The 14,134-nt window shown below is 50.0% G+C and overlaps 1 long non-coding RNA gene across 1 annotated transcript in view; it reads left to right on the top strand.

Moving 5' to 3' along the window:
- Positions 1-5,222: 5,222 nt before the first annotated feature.
- The window catches only part of LOC132209038 (uncharacterized), a 30,776-nt gene continuing 21,864 nt past the window's right edge, over positions 5,223-14,134 (top strand). Inside the window, exon 1 of the long non-coding RNA XR_009445106.1 lies at positions 5,223-5,383. This is a non-coding gene — a long non-coding RNA (uncharacterized LOC132209038). The remainder of the gene's footprint in view (positions 5,384-14,134) is intronic.

The raw sequence follows: 14,134 nt of genomic DNA, 5'->3' as shown, positions 1-14,134 counted from the left end.
CCCACCCTCCTCCTCCACTCCACCCACCCTCCTCCTCCTCCTCCTCCTCCTCCTCCTCCTCCTCCTCCTCCTCCTCCTCCTCCTCCACTCCCCACATCCTCCTCCTCCTCCTCCCCCCACCCCCCTCCTCCTCCGCCTCCTCCCCCCACCACCCCTCCCTCCTCCTTCTCCACTCCACCCACCCTCCTCCACTCCCACCATCCTCCCCTCTCACCCCCACCCTCTTCCACCCCCTCCTTCCCGCCCCACCCCCCTCCTCCTTCTTCCCGCCCCACCCTCCTCCTTCCGCCCCCACAACCCCCCCTCCTTTGACCATACCCTTCCTCCTACTCCTCGTTTCCCCCACCCTCCTGCTCCACCTCCTTTTGCCCCCACCCTCCGCCACCCGTCCTCCTCACAGCCACTTGCCCCCTCCGTCCTCACCCGCACACAGCCACTTGCCCCTTCTGTCCTCACCGCGCACAGCCCCTTGCCCCTGCAGTACTTAGCAACTGACAGCAACTTGCCTCCTCTGTCATGACCCGTCCCCAGCTGTCCTGACCCCCTCAGCCTCTTGCCCCTGCAGTCTTCGCCCGTCCACGGCGACTTGCCCTTTCCGTCCTGACTCGCTCACGGCGACTTGCGCCCTCACTCCTGACGCACTCAGCGCCAGTTGCCCCTGCAGCCCTGACCCGCTCACAGGGACTGACCCCCCCAGCCCTGACCTGCTCACAGGGACTGACCCCCCAGCCCTGACCCTTTCACAGGGACTGGCCCCCCCAACCCTGACCTGCTGACAGCTATTTGCCACCGCAGCCCTGAACCGCTCACAGGGTCTTGCCCCCGCACCCTGACCCCCTGACCCGCTGACAGGGACTGTCCCCAGCAGCCCTGACCCGCTGACAGGGACTTGCCCTCACAGCCTGACCCGCTCCCAGCGACTTGCCCCCGCAGCCCTGTCCCGCTGACAGCGACTTGCCCCTGCAGCCCTGTCCCGCCGACAGTGATTTGCCCCCTGCAGTCCTGTCCCGCTGACAGGGACTGGCCCCCGCAGCCCTGACCCGCTCACAGGGAATGGCCCCCTGCAGTCCAGACCCGCTAACAGTGACTCCCCCCCGCATCCCTGACCCGCTCACAGGGACTGGCCCCCTGCAGTCCTGACCCCGCTCACAGGGACTGGCCCCCTGCAGTCCTGTCCTGCTCACAGCGATTTGCCCTGCAGCCCTGACCCGCTCACAGGGACTGGCCCCCTGCAGTCCTGACCCGCTCACAGGGACTGGCCCCGCAGCCCTGACCCGCTCACAGCGATTTGCCCCCTGCAGTACTGTCGCGCTCACCGGGCCTGGCCCCGCAGCCCTGACCCGCTAACAGGCACTCCACTCCCCGCAGCCCTGACCCGCTGACAGGGACTGGCCCCCTGCAGCCCTGACCCGCTGACAGGGACTGGCCCCCTGCAGTCCTGACCCGCTGCAGTCCTGACCCGCTGTCAGGGACTGGCCCCCTGCAGTCCAGACCCGCTAACAGTGACTCCCCCCCTGCAGTCCTGACCCGCTCACACGGACTGGCCCCCTGCAGTCCTGACCCGCTCACAGGGACTGACCCGCTCACAGGAACTGGCCCTGCAGCCCTGACCTGCTCACAGCGATTTGCCCCCTGCAGTACTGTCGCGCTCACCGGGCCTGGCCCCCGCAGCCCTGTCCCGCTCACGGGGACTTGCCCCCTCAGTCCTGTCGCGCTCACAGGGACTGGCCCCCCCCAGCCCTGACCCGCTCACAGGGTCTTGCCCCCGCACCCTGACCCCCTGACCCGCTGACAGGGGCTGTCCCCAGCAGCCCTGACCCGCTGACAGGGACTTGCCCTCACAGCCCTGACCCGCTCCCAGGGACTTGCCCCCCACAGCTCTGACCCGCTGACAGCGATTTGCCCCTGCAGCCCTGTCCTGCTGACAGTGATTTGCCCCCTGCAATCCTGTCCCGCTGACAGCGACTTGCCCCTCCTTCCTGATCTGCTCACAGGCACTTGTCCCCTCCGTCGTAACCCGCTCACAACGACTTGTCCCCTCTGTCCTGTCCCGCTCACAGCGTCTTGCCTCCCATCCCTCTTGCACAGGTTGCCCCTTGCTCAGAAACGGTCCCAATTATCATGAGCCGCAAACCTGCCCCCTGTGCCAGCTCCTTAACCATACATTCATCTCACCTATCTTTCTATGACAACTCTCTAACATGTGGCACTTGTGGCAACCCATAAATTATTACCCTCTGGGTCCTGCCTTTCAGCCTCTTTGCTAACTCCTTGTCCATAGTCCGCAGAATGTCTTCCCTCTTTCTGCCTATGCCATTGGTACCAACGTGCACGGTGGCCTTTGGCTGCTCACGCTCCACCTTAAGAATTTGTTGCAACCACTCAGAGATGTCCTTGACCTTGGCACCAGGGAAGCAACACACAGCCCTGGTGTCTCAAATGTGGCGACAGAATCTATGCCCCCAATGAATGAGTCTCCAACCACGCTCGCTCACTTGGATTTGCCTGACCCTGTCCCACAGCAGGGTGGTTTGTACCATGGACCTGGCTACTGCTGGTTCGAGAACTGACCCAGTTTAGTTTTAGATCAGTGTTAACCTTGGTTTAGTGGATAGCCAAGCACCTCAGTAGTCTACAATACAGGAGAAATACATTCTTAAGCTCACGGATTCTGTGACAGTCAAGGACAAGCACTGAATTGTTCTGACCTGATTTCCAACACCTGGCCCGTAGCCTTGCATGACTTGCATAGCGCTTGCACATTTAAAAAAAAATAAATGTAAGGATGATGTGAGTGTAAGGACATGGAATTTTTTGGATATGGTCATATTCTCTCTTGTTGGAGCTGATTGCTGCTGAGCACTTGTATGGTGCAAATGTAACTTAACCTTTATCAGGCCAAGCCTGATCGTTGTCCAAGTCTCACTGTATTTTCTCATCGTTGACTTCACTGTTGGGTCTAACCAACATTTTGTACATACCCTGCCTATTCTGAAACTCTGTCACTTAATATTAAGTCCAATAAAGACAAGTATCCAATGTGCCTTCCAAACCACTTCAACGACCTCGTCCATTACATTGGGCGATCAACAGGCATACACGTCAAGATCCTGAGATCCCTCTGATCATTGGTGCTTGTGAGGTCCCTATGATTCATCATGGGCTCCAAAATCTGTTAGTGCTGTGTCACCTAATCCTTATCCCGTTTGTCCTTACATGAAATAATGTTCTCAAACGCTTCTCAAAAATTCTTCCCAATCCTACTTTTTGTAATCATGATACAAGTGAGCATAAAACTTGGAACACTACAGCAACAGGAATGTGCCCTTTGGCCCACCGTGTTGGGCCAAACATGACAAGAAATGAAATAATCCCTTCTGCCTGTCCTTGATCCATAGTCCTCCATTCCTTGCATATTCGTGCACTTAACTAAAAGACCCTTTTAAATGCTTTCATCGTATCTGCATCCACTACCACCCCGGGCAATGTATTCCACACTTACAACATGCTCAGTGTGAAATATTTGCCCCTCACATCTCTTTTGAACTACCCCCCTCTCAGCTTAAATGCATGCCCCCTAATAGTGGACACTTCAACTCCGGGGGAGAAATTTTCTGACCGTTAGCTGTATTTATGTATCTCCTAATTTTATAGACTTCTATCAAGCCTGCCCTCAGCTTCTACTGCCCCAGAGAAAACGAAGAGTTTTTCCAGCTCCTCCTCCTCGTTCATACCCTGTATTCCAGTCAGCATGCTGGTAAATCTCTTCTGCACCCTGTCTAAAGCCTGCACATCCTTAGTGTAATGTGGCGGCCAGAATTGAATGCAATACTCTGTGTGGTCTCAACAAAGTCTTGTAAAGTTGCAATGTGACATCCTGACTCTTGCACTGAGTTTCCCTCAGCATAAAGGCAAGCATGCGATGTGCCTTCTTGACCACCCTATCTACTTGTGTGGCTACTGTCAGGGAGTTATGGTCTAGGACCCCAAGATCCCTCTGGACTTCACTGCTGTTTGGAGTCCTGCCATTAACTGTGTATCCCTTTCCTTAACACTTGGTCTCCTAAAATGCAACACCTCATGCCTGCCCAGATTAAATTCCATCGGCCATTTCTCTGCTCGAGTTTGCAATTGGTCTGTATCTTGCTGTGTCCTTTGACAACCTTCCATGCTGCCCACAAGTCCATTGGTCCTTATATCATCTGCAAACTTAGTAATCCCCCGTCTACATTTGCCACCAAGTCATTTACATATATCACAAACAGCAGAAGTCACATCGATGCGGAACACCACTCGTCACTGAGCTGCAGCCAGAAAAACAGCTTTCCACCACTGAGACGGCAAGAACTGTAGATGCTGGAATCAGAGTTAACCAAGTGTGGAGCTGGAGGAACGCAGCAGGTCAGGCAGCATCAGAGGAACAGGAAAGCTGACATTGTTGATGCTGCCTGGCCTGCTGTGTTCCTCCAGCCCTACACTGTGTTATCTTTGTTAGCCTTCCACCGCTACCGTCTGCCTTATATGGGCAGGACAAGTCACCATGGATCTCATGGATCCTAATCTTCTGGATGAGCATACCATGAGGAACCTTGTTAAAACGTTCGTAAAATCCATGTATATGTTATCAACTGTTCTACCCGAATTGATCACCCTTGTCACCTCCGTGAAAACTTCAACTGACTTGGTAAGACATAACCTGCCCCGCATAATGCCATGCTGGCTGTCCGTTATTAGCCCATACTTTTGAGACATGAGACACTCACCAGTCTGCAGTTTCCTGGAAAGTCCCTGTTTTCCTGCTTGAACAGAGGAACGACTTTATCCACTCACCAGTCTCCGCAACCCCTCCAGTGCCTGGCAAGGATATCAGATCCTATTGAAAGTGGTGTGTTGATGCATTTGTGTCATGATTGTGTTTTGTTTCAGCCCTAACATGGAAAGCAGTGTAAGAATGTCTTTGTGCAGCAGGCGAGGTGTGATGAGACTGAGCCTTAATACAATTGCAAGATGTTGAAAATTTGCCATTATTTATGAAAACAGTGATAAATTTCCATGATCAACATTTCTGTTACACTGCAATGATTATCCCGTGGCATGTAAAATCAGAAAGATACGATAAAATGAGACTGGGTCATATGCAGGGAGAATGTTTGCCTTTGATGTCTATAGAAGTCGTGAAATATTTCCATGAATCTAAGAGTCACTTTTCCGTTCATTGAAGGACACAATCATCGCCTTGGAAGCTTCATCACGATACTACTTTGCATTTCTGAAGAGGGAAGAAGAAATCAATGTGCAAATTCAATTCCTTGGTTTTGGAAGTCCCATTGAGAACACGATTCATTTGCGCCGGCAAAATGCTCTGACCGAGAAAGAATTGAAGGTGAGTTTGTAGTTCGGAAGATCGCAGCAATTTATGCATCAACTTCTTCATCGATAACGTTCCATTGCTTTCAAACTGCATTTTCCACTCTGCGAGATAATAACTGTTAGAACAAGCAACAGCATCGGTAGATGGGCTATGGGGAATGCAATGTTACAAAACCCGATCCATTCAACAACATATTTCAGATCTGTCAACAAATTAAATATTCCAGCACAGGATAAAACAAGGAAGATGAGAGTGAGGAGGCAATAGTTCTGATGACTTAAGAACAGAAATTTACCTTTCTCCATTCGAGCAAAAAAGCAGGCACACAAATAAATAATCATCTAACAATGCACGTGTGCAACGGAGGCTACAGAGGGATTAAAAATGCCGAATTGTTGTCATGCGTATTGCTGAAAGGGTGAGTGAAACAGATTCTGTGGTAAATTTGAAGAAATACGGATAATGCATCTCAGGATGTTGGAGAAAGAATATTTATGGACTGAGGAAAATCGTATTACCCTTTTCAGGAGTTAAGAGGTTCATATTGAATTGAAACACTTCCTTGTGTGCTGAAAGCTTTAGTTTAGTTGCAGCTGGATGACAATTTCTGTTCGTGGTAGTATTTAGCAAACTGTTAAAAGTGAATGTCACTGCACAGAATTCCAAACATAACTCCAATCAGTACAGAAAATATCCAAGGGGTATGATGAGTTGTATCCTCTCATGTTGAACAACGCAGCTCCAGATACAATGGAGGCACTGATGATAATCTTCCAAGAATCCTTAGATTGTGGAAAATTCTCAGAGGATTGAAAGATTGTGAACATAACACCATTATTACAAAGATACTTGGACAAAATAGTAAGCAAGTATTGCCAATTTAGGTCAACCTGGGGAGATGTTCATGCCGGCAATGAAAGATGAAATAACAGGGTACTGAGTGTGCTATAACATCCTACAGAGTTAACATCCTTTCATAAAGGGGAAATAATACTTGACAAACTTGCTACAGTGCTTTGAGAAGGAAACAAACATTACTGACGAAGGACCACCAGTTGATGTAGTACATTGAGATTTCAACAAAGCATTTGATAAGGTACAGCTCATAAGGTGTCTCAAAAGAAAAGAGCCCGTGTGTTCAAGGGTAGTATGTTCGGATGGACGGAGGACTGCATCGTAAATAGAAGTAGAGTTGTAGCAGCAGGATGGTAACTTACAAGTCATGTACGGCCACAGAGCGAGTGCTGCGGAGGCTGAACACCTCGTGTTGACTGGGTTGATTTCGGAAATGGCGGAGGGGATTGCTATGCTTAGGAAAGTTGGGCTACATTCACTGGAGTTTATAAGATTGAAAAAAAACTTATTTTTTCGACATTTAAGATTCTTAAGAGTCTTGATAGTGTATATCTGTAGAGATGACTCCCATTTGTGAAAGATTTTACAACCAGAGGCCACATTTTCAAATTGGTTGCCTATTAATTCAGGGAAGAATTACTTCTTTCGGGTTGTAGCAATTTATTGAACACTTCAACCAAGAGTTCAGGCAGACCCTCTAATAAGAGACACCTCCTCTGTATTAATTCTGCAACACCTCAGTCCGCACCCTTTCATCATTCGGCACTTGCTCAATTATGAGCCCTTTGTGAGTTAGTTGTGAGGCAAGACTTCATTGCTGCAGTGTCAGTGCTGAGAGCGGGCCTTTTTATTAGCTCATCAGTACCTAAGGTACTGGCTAATTGTCAGCAGGTCAGTTCTGAGGCAGCGTTTCTTTGCCCGAACCCTGACTCTCAACCCAGCCTCAGCCCTAAACCCATACAAACGCTCGCCTCAGGCTAACCCTCACCTCAGCATTAACCCTAACCCTAACCCTAACCCTAACCCTATCCTCAGCGTAAACCCTCCCTACCCTCAGCCCTAATGCTGATCCTCAGACCGAACATCTAGTCTCAGCCCTACAGTGAGCCTCAGTCTTACCACTAGCTATGGCCTCAGCCCTAACCCTAACCCTAACACACAGCCCCAATTAACGCTTAGCCTCAACCCCAACCCTCGCCTAAGCTCCAAGTCTAACCTCAGCCCGAACCTAACCCCCAACACTTGCCTGCCAGAGAGTTAGTACTGAGGAAGTGCTTTAATTTCAGAGATTTAGTCCTGAGAATGCGCTTCATTTTCAGAGTGACCATCTGAAACAGCGTCTCATTGAAATGGGGTCAGAATTGCTGGAATGCTACATGGAATGGTGACAGATTGTAGGACTGTCGGTGGGTCAGATCTGAGGTAGTGCATCAACGGTGGATGGTCAGTCTTGAGGGAGTTCAGAGGATCAACGAAGAGGGAATGCCTCAATGCAATGGCGACAGAACTGAGAGAGGGCCACAGGATTAGAGATATGCCACATGATTGGAGATGGTAGGAAGTGCCTCATTGTCAGCAGGTCCGTTTTGTGGCCGGTCGCCATCGCTGGAGAGTCAGTTCTGAGGCAGTGCGTCTTTGTCAGAGGGTCTGTACTGAAGCAGTGCCTCATTATTCGAGAGGGTTTGGTGTGAGGCAGTATCTGATTGGTGCAAGGTCAGCCCTAAGGGAGTGCCTCTTTGTCAGAGGGTCAGTACTGAGTTAGCGACTCATTGTGAGGAGTTCAGAATTGAGGGACTGCCACGTGATGAGAGGGTCAAAACGGAGGTAGTGTGGCTGTATCTGACAGTCCGAAGGGAGTGCCATTGTGAGAAGGTCAGTTCTGAGAAACTGCCTCCGTGTAATGGCATCAGCATTGAAGCTAACCCCGTGACGAGCCGATAAAAACTCAGTTATTGCAGTAGCATCAGAGGGCCAGATCTGTAGGAGTGCATTATTTTCAGAGGTGAATACTGAGGCACAGCCTCAGTGTAAGGGGGTCAAAATTAAGGGAGTGCCACACAATTACAGGGCAGGACGGAAGTATTACAGCACTGTGTGCGGCGCAGAATCGATGGAGTGCATCATTGTTATACAGCCACAAGTGAGGCAGCGCCTCATTGTAATGGATCAGAATAGGGTCAGTACTGAGAGTCAGTAGAGGTAGTGCAGAACTGTGGAGGTGTCAGAACTGAGGGAGAGCACCATTGTCAGCTGGTCAAAAGTGCCCCATTGTCGTAAGATCAGAACTGAGGGTGTGCCGCACCATGAGAGGGTCAATATAGAGGAAGTGACTCTTTGTCAGTGTTAATACTGAAGTATGACCTCATCTTGAGGGGATCAGGCTTCAGAGAATGCATTGTTGTCAGAGGGTCGGCACTGCAGCAGGGCTATGTTGTAAGGGGGTCAGAATTGAAGGAGTGCCACCCGTTTTAGAACGTCAGTACAGAGGTAATCTAGCACTGTCAGAGGTAAGTCCTGATGGAGTGCTTCATTGTCATTGGATCAGTTTTCAGGCAGTACCTCTTTGGCAGAGCGTCAGTACTGACGCAGTGCCTGATTGTAATGGGATCAGAATTCAAGGAGTGCCACTGCCTCACTGAGGTACTGCAGCTCTATCAGAGGGTCAGTGGCCTATTGTCAGAGGGTCTGTTTGAGCCAGTGCCTCCTTGGCAGAGTGTCAGCAATTAGGGAGTTTGCCTTTATCAGAGGGTCAGAACGAGAGAGTGCATTTGTAGCAGAGTGTCAATACTCAGCCTTGTCCGCCCAAGTCCAACACCAGCACCTCCACATCATCCGCCCACCCTGAGGACTGACCCTCCACCAATGAGCTACTGCCTCACACTGGACTGACCAACAATGAGACACTATCCCTCCAGACCCCCTGACAAAGAAGCAGTGCCTCAGTACTGACCGTCAGGCAAGGAAGGCTCTCGGTCAGTACTGACCCTCTCACAAGGAGACATTGCCTCAGATCATGACCCTCTGACAATAATGCACACCCACAGTTCAGATTCTATGACGCTGTTGCAGTACCTCAGTACTGAGTCTCTGTTAGTGTGGCACTGCTTCAATTCTGACCCTTCTATAATGAGACACTGCCTCAGTATCGACAGTCTGACAATAGTTCACTCCCACTATTCTGATGCTCTGACAGTGCTGCTATACCTCAGTACTCACTAATTAACAATGAGGGTTAGCGTGAGAGGGTGGCGAGGGTGAGGGTTTGGGTTAGGACCGAGGCTAGGGGTTAGGTGTGAGGATTGGACGAGGTTTTGGATGAGGGTAGAGTTAGGGTGAGGGATGAGACTTGTGTTAGGGTGACTAATGAGGTTAAGTTTGGAGTTCGGGGTAGGGCTCGGGAGAGGTTTTGGGTTAAGGCTGAGGTTAGGCTTAGGGCTGAGTCTATGGTTAGGGTTAGAGCTCAGACCACATTTAGGTTTGGGGCTGAGGCTTCTGCTTAGGTTGAGGGTGAGTGTTAGGCCTGAGGCTAGGCTTAGGCCTGAAGCCGTGGTTAGGTTTGGGGTTGGACTGATTAGACCCACTCTGACCCATTACAATGAGGTACTACCACAGAACTGACTCTCTGTCGAGAAAGAACATGAGATGCTGTCAGCTTGTCCAATCAGAGGTCCAATATTAAGGAAATAGTGCACTGTTGGAGGGTTGATAAATATAATATAACATAAAGGGAGTGCTGCACTGTCAGAGGGTTAATGACGTGGGAGTGCTGAAATAGCGCAGAATCAGACCTGAGAGAGTGCTGCACGTTCAGAGAGTTAGTACTGAGGGAGTGCTATAATGTCAGAGGATTGATATCAAGAGGCACCGCCGAAGGATCAGTAGCGCAGTACTGTCCGAAGGCTAATATTGAGAGAGTTCTGCTGCGTCAGTGGGGGTCGACATGACAGAATTGCGACACTATCAGTGTTTGGATGTCAGACGGTCAGTTCTGAGGGAGGGCTACGCTGTTGGAGGGTCAATATTGAGTGTGTGCGCGACACTCAGATGATCACTTTGTTGGAGTTCTGCACTGTAACGGAGTGCCACACTGGCAGCGGGTTAATATTAAGGGAGTGCTGCACTGTCAGAGGGTTAAAGATGAGGGAGGGCTTCTCTTTGTGGGGGTGGGTATGAAAGAGAACCACCCGTTCGGGGATCGATATTAATGTTGTAGAGTCAGTAGAGAGGCAGTGCTGCACTGTGGAGGGTCAATAAGAAGCATGTAGCTCCACTGGCAAGGTGCCAATGATGACAGAATGCTGCACTGCCAGAGGATCAGCAATGAGGGAAAACTGTATTGTCAGAGTGTCTTCGTCAAGAAAGTGCCACTCTGTCGGAAGGCCAATATTAAGGGAGTGCTGCACTGTCACAGGATCAATATTAGGGGTGTGTTGCACTAACAGAGGGTCAGTGTTGATTGAATGCTTGACTGTTGCAGAGCCAGGACTGAGGGAATCCTGCATCGTTACGGTGTCATCATTGAGGGAGTGCTGCACTGTTGAAGGGCCGATAGTAAGGGAGTGTGACACTGTCAGAGTGTCATTACCAAAGGTGGGCTACAGTATCGAAGGGTGAGTAATGAGGGAATGCTGCGCTGTCGGAGGGTCAGCACTGAGGTGGGCTGTACTGTCAGATCGTCAATATAAATAATAATGTTAGGGGAGTGCTGCATTGTGAGTTGGTCCATATGAAGGGAACGCTGAAACTGTCAGTGATGCTCAGGGTGTGCAACACTGTCAGAGGGAGTGATGTATTCTGAGTGTCAGCACGGAGGCTGACCTTCACTGTAATTGTGTCAGAATTAAAAGACCGGTCAGAGGATACAAAGTGAGGCATTTCAGAGCCATCAGAAGGTCGAAACTGAGGTGTTTCAGATCAGTTTGAGGGTGCCTCATTTTAATGTGGTCAGACTTGAGCAAGTGCTTCATTGTCAGAGGCTCAGAACCAAGTGAGTGCCTCGTTATCAGACACTGTCCTAAAGAGGGCCTTGTTGTTCATGGCTGTGTTGTAAGGCAATTCCTCATTGCTGCAGGATCAGCCTTGAGAGTGTGCCAGTCTGGAAGGAGTGCCTAAAAACTGAGGGAGTGCTACACAATTAGAGATTCAGCGCTGAGTAAGTGCCTCATTGTCACAGAGTTAGTTCTGAGGCAGGGTCACATTGCCTGAGGGTCAATTCTGAGGGTGTATTAGGAGCAGACTGTAAATACTGAGTCAGTACCTCAGTGCATTGGATTCAGAGTTGATGGAGTACAAGATGATTAGAAGTTCAGTCCTGAAGTATTGCAGCTCTGTCAGAGGGTCAGAACTGAGGGGGCAGTGCTTTACTGTCAGCGGATCAGTTCTGAGGCAGTACCTCATTGCTGGAGGGTCAGATGTGGACGAGTGTCACATTGTCAGAAGGCCAGTTCTGAATAAGTGACTTTTTGTCAGAAGGCCAATACTCAGTCAGTGGCTCATTTTGAGCAGATCAGAATTGAGGGTTTGCAACACTTGTCAAGATTCAGTCTGGAGACATTACTGCTACACGCCTGAATTGAGGGAGTGCTGCAAGATTGGAGGGTGAAAATAAACCCGAAAACAGTGACCCCTTTCAATAACCTGTAAAACACAGGGATGACTGTAAATAATCCCTAAAACGCAGAGGCCTTTGTAGGAGTGCCTCAGTGTAATGTTTTCAGAATTGTGGGAGTGCCACGTGATTACAGATTCACTGCTGATGGAGTAGCTCATTGTCACAGGGTCAGTTCTGAGGCAGGGCTGCTTTGCTGGAGGGTCACTTCTGAGTGAGTGTATTAGTATCAGCCCCATGTTGTAGGGACTACTTTTCCAGGAAGACAGTTAGAATAATCTTTAATTATAAACTAATCTGAAATACTGTTTGACTTGTTAAGGTTACAATACATCCTGAGTCACCTACAGAATACGCACTTGCTCTCCCTGTCTCTCTCGGTAAGCAAAGGTAGTTTCTTTCAGACTACTCTCAGAAATAAAGTGCTGCGCTGCTGGTCAGTATTGAAGGAATGCTCCATTGTTGGAGGATCAGTACTGAGGGAGTGCTGGACTGTCACAGGGCCAAGATTATGGGTGTGCTGTGCTTTCAGAAGGTCACAAGCAAACAAGCACTGCCAGACATAAAAAACAAAAGAACTGCGGATGCTGTAAGTCGGGAACAAAAAGAAAGTTGCCGGAAAATCTCAGCAGGCCTGGCAGCATCTGTGCAGGAGAAAACAGATTCAACGTTTCGAGTCCATTGACCCTTCCTCAGAACTGGGGATCTTCCTCAGAACAGTCCTGAGGAAGGGTCACTGGACCCGAAATGTTAGCTCTGTTTTTGCCTCCACAGATGCTGCCAGACCTGCTGAGCTTTTCCAGCACTGCCAGACAACTGACGCTCTGATTGTGAAACACTCCCTCAGTACTGACCGTCCAACACTGCGTACTCTCTGATGACTGATTCTCTGACGGTGCATCTCTGCCACAGTATTAACCCTCCGTCATACTGGTGTTCTCTCAGCAATAACACTCTGAGAATGCCATGCTCCCTTACCATTGACACTCTGGCCGTGGGACACCACTTCAAATTTAACCCTTCAGCAGTGCAGCACACACTCATCATTGCCTCTCTGATATTGCAGTGCTGCCTTCATACTGACCCTTTCACAGTGCAGGACACACTAATATTGAACATCTTAAAGTGCCGCTCTCCCTCAGTGCTGACCCCCCTCTCATTTCTGACCCATTCAGTGTAGCATACCCTTTATTCTGAACCCCTCAGTGCAGCACTCCCTCAACGCTGACCTGCTTCAGTGCTGACCCCCTTCAGTCCTGATCCCCCTCAGAACAGCACTCCCGCAGTGCTGACCCCACACTGTCCCTCAGAGCTCACCCAGTTATCGCTGACGACCCCCTCACTTCAGCACTCCCTGATGACCTGGTCGTGCATCAGTCCCTTTCTCCGACCCCTCGGACGGTGCAGCACTACGTCAGCGCTGACCCGCCAACAAGATAATGTCAGAGAGATGTTCTCCCATCACATTGACCTTCTGAGACTGGAACATTTACTAATGTTGGCCCTCTCACAGTGAAGCTCTCCGTTTAGTCCCTCTGACAGACCGCATGCCTTTTATTACAGGTCTTTTCACAACGCACTGCCCCGTCATCATTGATTCTCTGACAGTGCAGCCCTCTGTTAATATTGAATTTGTGACAGTGCACAACTCCATTAATATTTGCCCTCTGATAGTGCAGCTCTTCCTCAGTCCTGACTCTCTGACAATGCAGCAGTCCCCTAATTCCTGTCAGAGGGTCGATACTGAGAGAATGCTGCACTGTCAGAGTCAGCTGCCCGCAGTCCTATCAGACATTCAGTATTGAAGGTCTGGGAGAGGGTGAGTGTCAGTGAATTCTGCACTGCAACAGGGCCAACAGTGTTGTCCCATGGCCAGAGTGTCCATGGTAAGGAAGAACTGCAATGTCAATGTAACAGGGTCGGGACTGAGGTCAGAATTGAGACAGTACTGCAGGATTAGAGAGTCAGTGTTGTGGCTGAGGAGCACTCTGAGGTCCAGTACTGAGGGAAAGCTTCATGATCAGTGGGTCAGTTCTAAAGCTGTGCTACTTTGTCAGAGGGCCATACTAATGCAGTGCCTCATTGTAATGGGATAAGAATTGAGGGAATGTCGCACATGCATCACTCGCTCATCATTGACTGTCTAACAGTGCAGCACACTCTCAGTATTGACCTTCCAACAGTGTAGAGCAGTGTGACACATTAGGTATTAAGAGAGTACTGCACTGTCAGAGGGTCAATGATGGGAGAGTGCTGTGCTCTTGGAAGGTGTGTACTGGAAGGGAGCCGCCCTGCCAGAG

The sequence above is a fragment of the Stegostoma tigrinum genome, unplaced genomic scaffold, assembly GCF_030684315.1.
Source record: "Stegostoma tigrinum isolate sSteTig4 unplaced genomic scaffold, sSteTig4.hap1 scaffold_63, whole genome shotgun sequence".
NCBI lineage: Eukaryota > Metazoa > Chordata > Chondrichthyes > Orectolobiformes > Stegostomatidae > Stegostoma > Stegostoma tigrinum.
Note: the sequence above shows the minus strand (reverse complement) of the source record. Positions and strands in the feature narration are given on the sequence as shown.